Source organism: Saccostrea echinata, unplaced genomic scaffold, assembly GCF_033153115.1.
Source record: "Saccostrea echinata isolate AGI-Se365-2 ecotype Australia unplaced genomic scaffold, CSIRO_AGI_Sech_v1 ptg000033l, whole genome shotgun sequence".
NCBI lineage: Eukaryota > Metazoa > Mollusca > Bivalvia > Ostreida > Ostreidae > Saccostrea > Saccostrea echinata.
Genome location: NW_026889782.1, coordinates 22,751,292 through 22,760,742, shown reverse-complemented (window position 1 = coordinate 22,760,742; position 9,451 = coordinate 22,751,292). Strand labels below are relative to the sequence as shown.

The following is a 9,451-nucleotide window of genomic DNA, read 5'->3' as shown; positions in this document are numbered from 1 at the left end:
TTAAAATTTGATATTTATATCAGCTTATGTATCCGTCTGAACAATTATTGTTTTTACACTCCCTGTCACATCTTCATAGTTAAGCCTGTAAGCATGGTAAGTAGGAATCAATTTCAGTTGAAGGGGACCAAAACCAAACATTTTTTAGTTTCATTTGGTGGGGGGGGGGGGTATAAACCCCAAATGATCATTTTATCTCCGTCACTGAACTGCTGAAAATAATGAAGGGAACTAGGCTGCGATAATGATTTGTAAAGAATTTCCAATTGCTTGGAAAAAAAAAGCTTTTCGTGTATGTGGTTTACAATAATGGTTGTACTTGTATATTTTCTATATATCCATTAAAATTTCATAGTATCAGTATTTCACTATTTGTAAACATTAACTGTTACAATAATATTAAATAAATGTTACACTCACTGTGTAACATTTAGTTACTGTCACATCTTCATAATTAAACGAGAATATTCCCTTCCGTAAATATTGCTATATATCTGAACTGTTACCAATTAATCTTTCTTTGGTGAAAGAAAACCTCAGGGATGGAGAATAGGCCCGTACGTAATTTAGTTGGAGAGGGGGGGGGGTGAGCACAACCAAACAACATTTTTCAGTTTCAGGTTGGGGGAGGCTACAAACTAAAAATTTCTTAATAAGCAAAAGAAAAATACATTACCAGAGGTTATTATTTAGGGGGGCCAAAAGCAAAAGTAAAAAATAGATCATCAGAGGTTATTATTGAGGGGGTCCAAACATAAAGGAGCAATGTTTTCTATAGTATACCTAAATTTCATTTCGTACGTTCCTTCAGCCATGTATTGTATCAAATCTGCTTCACCCTTTTTTTACTGCATATGTATTTTAACAGCAGAGGACCACATTATATTAATAAATAATTATTAAATTACAGCTATTTTTTTCTTACAGGGTCTGTTTCATTTATACTATATCATGATGATCATGTCCTGCATGATGTTTACAGAAAGTTTAATTTAAATTTTTAAGCTCGACATAGCTGCGTCAACTTGCGAGACTATTTTTTTCTACGTTCGGCCTAATCTTTAAATATTTTCTGCAATTTGTTTGTGGACTTGCATAAAAGAATTAAAAATATAGGGGCCTATCATTTAACTTTATTTCGAATTTCCTTCAGGATTTTATATACCGAACTACAGTCTAATGATTATTTAAAATCATACTTTTTCTCTTAAAAGCTAAATTACTAGGCAAAAAAAAAAAACAAAAACAAAAACCAAAAAAAACACGAATGTTTGTCTTGCGTATTCTTAATTACAACTTATTACTGTATCATTTTAGTTACTTACCCAAATTTCTCAACATTCATGGTGTTCAGAGGTCATTTTCTGAAAACTGAAGAGGCATTCCGATGGCATTCGGAACAAATGACGGAAAGCACTTGCTAAGAATTCAAAACATGGTCCATAAATTTACAATATTTTTCCTTTTTAGGTTTTTAACATAAAAAGTGGAAAACTAAGTTAAAGAAACACTCATTTGAACATATCAAAAGCGGAAAAAATATATATGCTAGATTTTTTGTTTAATTGCATGTTTTTCATGGTCTCCAAAATGCAGAAAAATTATCCTTTGAAATTATACGTAGGTTATACATTCTTTTCTTTTTTAGGGAAGATGATAGGAATTAGACAACTTTTGAATGTTAAATAACAGAGTTAAAGATTAATAATATTTAATGGCAGACTGTTTATTTATCTATAAAAAGACATTTGCAATACTGATGAGGTCAAAATAATAGGGAGACCGAAAAAGGTCGCCTTAATCCAGTGGTCTCCCTAAGCCAGAAAATATATCCTCCTTGGTCTCCTAAAGCCATATGTCATATATATATATATATATATATATATATATATATATATATATATACGCAGCTAGGTTAAGGACGCCCATGAAATATTCGCCTTGATATATTTAGGGAAAATGAATACAATTTTAATATTTTTTTTTAACAGCATTAGTTTTGATAAATGTGAATTATGCTGTTCGCACTTGTATATATCGGGTCTCTGCTGAGTTCGGCCAAAGCGACATCACTTACATCAGCTGTTTGTCACGTGACAGGTTTAAAATTAGAAGATATATGTACTACTACAAAGATCGTAAAAGTTCAATGATATACGGGCATCTTTCCGCTATAAAATTTATTCTGTTTTCTTTGAAACAAATTCCTTAACACGAAAAGTGCTGGGAGCAACTTCCTCATGCTCGGGAATTGTTTAAAATTTAGCCGTCTTTCTATAAACTCCAGACCAAAATGTAATACGCATTGAAATAATGTTACATTACAGAATAAATAAAAAATGCACAACCAGCTCCCAGCACTTTTTAGAATAGTATGAATAGTAGCTACACGTGTTTGAAAATTCAGAATATATCGTGAAGCGGATATCGTTGAACTTTTGGTATTTTCGAGGGGCTGGACCTGTCATTATAGCACGTTACTGTACAAATATGCTCCCTACGGCTTTATATAAAGTCTACACATTATCAATTTAATTTGGCAATAAAATGTGGATTAATATATTTCAGAATATGTCTCTCATTTGGTCCGACTATGTGTGCTTTGTATTTATTTTTATTTTTACAAGCTACGATAAAAGCTTGATCCACGCCTCAAGTACAGAGAAACTGCGTGTCAAACTAAGAAATGACGTCATCTCAGTAAGTACAGCGAGATCAAGCTGACTTTCATTCTACATACGCTAAGAGCTATTATGGCAAAATAAGTTACATATCCATTTATCTTTATAATATTTATGAGGAACGAAAGTATTTAGTATGTTTTAAAAAGAACATATAGTTTTTATTCATCCAGATTCATTTGTATTGTTTTGACGTGACGTCATAATAGCTTTCTCGAACCACTGCATAGGGTGACGTATATTTGGGAGTCCTTAACCTAGCTGCGTATATGAAACTTTTTTAAATCCTTATTTAAGTACTGGCCTTTGTTTAATACACTCGTACTTAAGATTTCAACAAATGGTTTTTGACTTTTAAAATAAATAGGTATCTGATGTGTCTATTGCTTTACCCCCACCCCGTTTTTGTTAAACTCGATCTTACTAAATATTCACAAATTTTCAAGCCTTATATCAATTTCCAGTTGTATTTAGTATTAGAGATTGTCATCTACAAAATATAAAAATTTATACTATTTTTATATACTGTAGATGGACAATCATCCTCACAAGTCAGGGGTCCTGAGTCAACACGTTGCCGTTGGACCCCTGGCATATTTCATTCAATATTCGTGGGCCTGCTTCTCTCATTGAGAAGCACCAATCAAATTTAAGCTTTCATAAATAGTTAGATAAGGATTCAGTTGACACCTCAAATGCACGTGTTACAAGTTGTTTATCATAGAATGGCTTAGTGTGATTGGTTGAGAGATAAGAAAAACAATCAAGATTTGTTATTTTTCCGAAAGACCTCGCCACAGTCAGCCCACAGATATTGAATGAAATATACCAGGGGTCCAACGGCAACGTGTTGACTCAGGACCCCTGGCTTGCGAGGATGATGGACAATCAAAAATGTAAAAATGGTATCAGATATCAGAATATAGATATAATAAACTTTAAAATTCCCTATGACTTAACCTTTAACTTATCTGATTTGCTGATATCTGATAGATGGCACGGAGAACTCTTTTTTATTTGCTTTTTGTGTAGATATATTGAAACCTTTTCTGTTATAATTTCTGCTTCATAAATATCTACCAAAAACAGTTACAAACATTACAAGATTACATCTTTTACTTAAACAGGCAATAAAATGACAAAGAATAAAATTAAAAAAGGTTTATACAATATTATTTATCCTTTATGGTGCATGTACATGTGTTAAAACTTTGCAGTTTAAATGGAACTAAAAATGCCATACTCAGTTATTACTCAAGATCACTGACGAGAAACTACACAACATAAATCAGGCAAAGTACTAGTATTTCCAACTTAAACTCTTAAAGGCTATCTAATGAGTATTTATGTACAGGTTAATAATGTTGACATCTTGGAAGCATAATGGTGCAATTTACATATTCACAAAATAAAGAAACAAAATTGCTTAAACACCTATTAGAATATAGGTTCGGATGTAGTTTTGCAAGATGCATACCCGGTAAGTAAATGCATGTGTCCAGCTTCACGCAGTGAGCCTGTTTGAGCTTGACTTTATACTTTGGACTAAATGTTACGTGTATTGTGTCTGTGGTAGGAGATTATGTTTGCATATGTGTCCATCTTCACACGCCTTGGAAAATATGTAACTGGTTGTGGTAGATGCTTGTGTGTTTACATATGTGTCCAGCTTCACACATTTTCATGTATGTGCTCGACTTCACATGCCCTGGAAAATATGTAATTGGTTGTGATAGATGCTTGTGTGTTTGCATATGTGTCCAGCTTCACACATTTTCATGTATGTGCTCGACTTCACACGCCTTGGAAAATATGTAATTGGTTGTGATAGATGCTTGTGTGTTTGCAGATGTGTCCAGCTTCACACATTTTCATGTATGTGCTCAACTTCACATGCCTTGGAAAATATTTAACTGGTGTTGTGGTAGATGCTTGTGTGTTTGCATATGTGTCCAGCTTCACACATTTTCATGTATGTGCTCGACTTCACACGCCTTGGAAAATATGTAATTGGTTGTGATAGATGCTTGTGTGTTTGCATATGTGTCCAGCTTCACACATTTTCATGTATGTGCTCGACTTCACACGCCTTGGAAAATCTGTAACTGGTGTTGTGATAGATGCTTGTGTGTTTGCATATGTGTCCAGCTTCACACATTTTCATGTATGTGCTCGACTTCACACGCCTTGGAAAATCTGTAACTGGTGTTGTGATAGATGCTTGTGTGTTTGCATATGTGTCCAGCTTCACACATTTTCATGTATGTGCTCGACTTCACACGCCTTGGAAAATATGTAACTGCTGTTGTGGTAGTGTTGTGTGTGCTCGACTTCAAACGCCCTGGAAAATATATAACTGTGGTTGTGGTAAATGCTGGAATGTATGCATATGTGTCATGCTTTGCACAGAGAGAAAAGTTTTGTGTGCTCTTTTCTAGAAGATAATGATTATTTAAATATACTCCAAATACATCCTCTAAAGAAATGGATAATCATAATGAGTTACATACCAAGTTCCTCAGTGCACAATATACACAATCTTACTAAAAATTAAACTTGTGCAAAAACTCTCTTGCTGAATAACTATTATTATAAATGCTTGAATGTTCATCTATATATTTTCAGATATTTTCTAGTCAGTGTATATATTCCTGATCATGATGGCATCCATATTTGATTCCCCTCTCTGTCATCTTTTCTTGGTCACCAATTAATTCAACAGTAGGCTGGGTACTCAGATCTCTCAGGTGTTGGACAAAAGGAGTGCTAATAATAAACATAATCTTTGAAATTATAGAGAATAACATCTATTTCTTTTCCAGGTTTGCATTAATTAGTTATCTTTTGAAATTAAAGCAATTCTGCAATAACCTTGTAATGAAAACTTGCCAAGATACTTTAAATATTTGTAGCATGCTTTAACTACTTTAATTTTATTTTTGGAAGTTTAGAATAATAGAAAAAAAAAGTTCAAATATAAAAATAAAATGTAAAAGGTCTTAATAATGAAGATTCATTTACACAATGTGATAAAACATTGAAGTCAATTCCTCACCTGACTTGCTTATAATTTATCTTCATAATGGAGTTGACTCTATGATGATCACTTTCAATCATTCAAAAAAAAACTTCATCTCAAACTATCTGAAGGTCATCCATCTACCCAACTGCCACTCACCTAAAGTTTACCGAGACTTCTGACCTGTATAATATCCAAATTCAAGATTAAAATTTTTAAAAATCTTTTCACCACACTGGTCTCTTTAAAAAATGTGAGAAAATAATTTAAATACTTTTCTGAAGATGAAATAATGTAGTGAGTATCTAACAATGTTTAAAAATATTTTGATCCCTAGACAGTGATAATGTATGAAAAAGTCATGTCCCTTGTATTTGAAAAAAAATTCCATTCTTAAGGACATTACCCAACATGGAAATAATGCACATTTGTCTCTGGCACAACCAAACCACAAGAGACCTTTCCATACTTAGCACCATGCATTAGCTCTCCACTCTTTGCTTCTACAAAAGATAAATTATGAAAAGGTAATTTTTTGACAGCTAAGTCGGATTAATTATTTTCCAGTGATGAACAGAATATTTGATTTCCTTAATAATCAGGGACAGATTATTCATGTTTATCTTAAATGAACAAAGTTTGACCCCCCCCCCCCCATCGCCACTGCAAAAGGAAAAAATAAACTGACTCAGAAACCAGGGGCTCGACATTAACTTTTTTTCTTACTTGTCCATTCGGACAAGTGACCAAGACATTTACTTGTCCGAACTTCAACTTCACTTGTCCGAAAATTTTTCAATAAAGATCTAATACTGTCAACTTGAAAACTAAAATAAAGTCCATTACACATGACATGTGCTTGATTGATTCTTGATGTCATTGATATTTACAACAAACACATAAAACGAAATTTTATCTAGGCTTTCTGTCCTGACAACATAAATGTCCACAAGTGAACCAAACTTCGTTAAGTTCGTAAGTTCCATGCCTTTTCAGTAGTATGCAATTAGTGAACTTCGATCCCGAATCAATGTGAACTCAATTATGTACAGCTTCCGTCTTGAAACTACCGATTATCTTTCACAGTCGTTCTTATTATTATTTAGAGATTCCTTTACATTAAAATGCACTTGTCCAATCGGACAAGTGCCCAGCAATATTCACTTGTCCGTAATTTTTTTTCACTGGTACCTGGCAAGCGGACAAGCGTTAATGTCGAGCCCTGGCCTTGTAGACTGGTTCCCATACATTGCAAATGCCCTGAATAAGTCCTACGCTTATTAGTTTTGTTTATAAGAAGTAATATCAGTAATATGTCCCGTTCATTTGACAACCTTTACTTTAAAATACTGAAATATATTTTATCATATATACGGATGTTTTCCACTTCAGTATTGTGTAATCCTCTTCATCCAAGTCTTCTCGAATACAAAGCGAACGATCTACTTTTCACAGTAACCCAAATATGGCACTGTGTATTCGAATGAATAGCCAATCATTTCAAATCAAGTTGAGCGGGTCTCATCGGTATTTTCTGGTATTTTTGACGAAAATATGCAACCAGCAGGGCTCGACATTAACTTTTTTTCCTACTTGTCCATTCGGACAAGTGACCAAGACATTTACTTGTCCGAACTTCAACTTCACTTGTCCGAAAATTTTTCAATAGAGATCTAATACTGTCAACTTGAAAACTAAAATAAAGTCCATTACACATGGCATGTGCTTGATTGATTCGTGATGTTATTGATAAATACAAAAAAAAACATAAAATAAAATTTTATCTAGGCTTTCTGTCCTGACAACAACATAAATGTCCACATTCGTAAGTTCGTAAGTTCCATGCCTTTTCAGTAGTATGCAATTAGTGAACTTCGATCCCGATCGAATGTGAACTCAATTAACGATCTCTATCGGGATCGAAGTCCGGTTTTTATGTACAGCTTCCGTCTTGAAACTACCGAATAACTTTCAACAGTCGTTATTTTTATTATTTAGACACTCTTTTACATTAAAATGCACTTGTCCAATCGGACAAGTGCCCGGCAATATTCACTTGTCCGTAATTTTTTTTCACTGGTACCGGACAAGCGGACAAGCGTTAATGTCGAGCCCTGAAGGCAACAAAATTCCGCCAAGAATAAACAAAGAGATTGCTGGATGTTGTTTACGTGTGTCACTCGACACTGACTGCAAGGTAATGAAAATGTGCTTATTTGTTGTATATAACTATTTTCTGTCTTTCAAAATATTGAACAACAGTCGTTTAACATTTAGACGAAACACCTAGGGGAGGGAGGGAAGAAGAGGGGTCACATCTTAATTTGTTGCATCTACTATAGAGTGGTGGTATCAGTGTCAGGATATAATAAATTAAAATGGAAAAAATCACAATAAAAATTTTGTATTAGATTTAGGACAGTTAAATAAAGGGGCGACTATTTTTTGTTTGATGCGGGGGGGGGGGGGGGTTTAAAATATATTAACCTCAAAAATGTTTAAAAGATATAACCTCATCTCAACTGAAAAAATGATTAATAATCTTTCCTTGTCTGATGCCATTATTCCCTTTACCTCACTGAAATAAGTGATCAGTTGAAGTGATACCTTTTCATCTACCAGAAGATTTAAGGAGGTTATTGCTTGGAAAACTGCTCGAGCTCCCGGGCTGGCATCCACTGCAGGTTTCTTTACGTTTTCTATCTGTTTTCAGCATACATTGTGAAACATTGAAACTGATGAAAGTCAGAAAAAAACTACGCTAAATATGTGTTTTAGATAAGTAACTTGATAAATTGGGGATAATATTCCATTTTTTTCTGTAAATGATCATGGAGTAAACAAGACCAAGAAAAACAATTCTAGGTCACAGTTTCAGAATGTTTAGCTGTTTACATCAGTGCTAGAAAAAATGTAGAAGCCAGGGTAGGGGCAATGTTCTTAATAGAGGACAAGTTAGGTTATATTTTATAGATATTATCAGGGACCTATATACTAAGGAATGCGGGTGGTTACGTTCCGACTACTTGTTCGACCCGCGTGGTTTCGACACGAATCCATGTTCGACCCGAGTGGTTTCGTTTCAAAGCAATTAATTAACAATTAATTGCTTCCGACGAAATTAATTAACACTTTCAACAGTTTTACATTTTATTTTTTCGTCTACATTTTTTTTATATCGACCACGTATATTTGTGTTAATTATCGTATGTAATTTAATTTGGAGAAACCTACATTAATGTTTAGACAGTGCATATGTAATCACGGTACATTTGATGAAGTATTTGATTAATTTTTATGGAAAACTGTTCAAATATAATTCATTACTAAATCAAATTCATCAACATCCATGCTCCGCGATAGTAGAAAAAAATGTTAGGAAACCTTCTCACTGCACGTTGACTACACATTATACGGAAACAACTAGGCCTACCTATTGACACCAGGGACCTATATACTAACGTTAGTATATAGGTCCCTGTTGACACGTACATCTCTGAAGCCATACAGTATACAGCTACCGAATATCCATTTGTTTACCGCACAGTGTATATCCCTGTACTCAGGTATTCACATGTAGGGATATACATTAGAGTAGGTCGAAACCACTTGGGTCGTAACCACGCGGGTCGAACACGGAATCGGAACGTAACCACCCGACACCTATACTAAGTATAGTATATAGGTCCCTGATATTATTTTGTATTCTATACCATGTCCATTTTCAAAAACAGGTACAGTGAAATCAATT

The 9,451-nt window shown here is 34.0% G+C and overlaps 1 pseudogene; it reads left to right on the top strand.

The window, feature by feature from the left end:
- Positions 1 to 9,451, top strand: part of LOC133198286 (uncharacterized) — a 60,194-nt pseudogene that overhangs the window by 34,173 nt on the left and 16,570 nt on the right.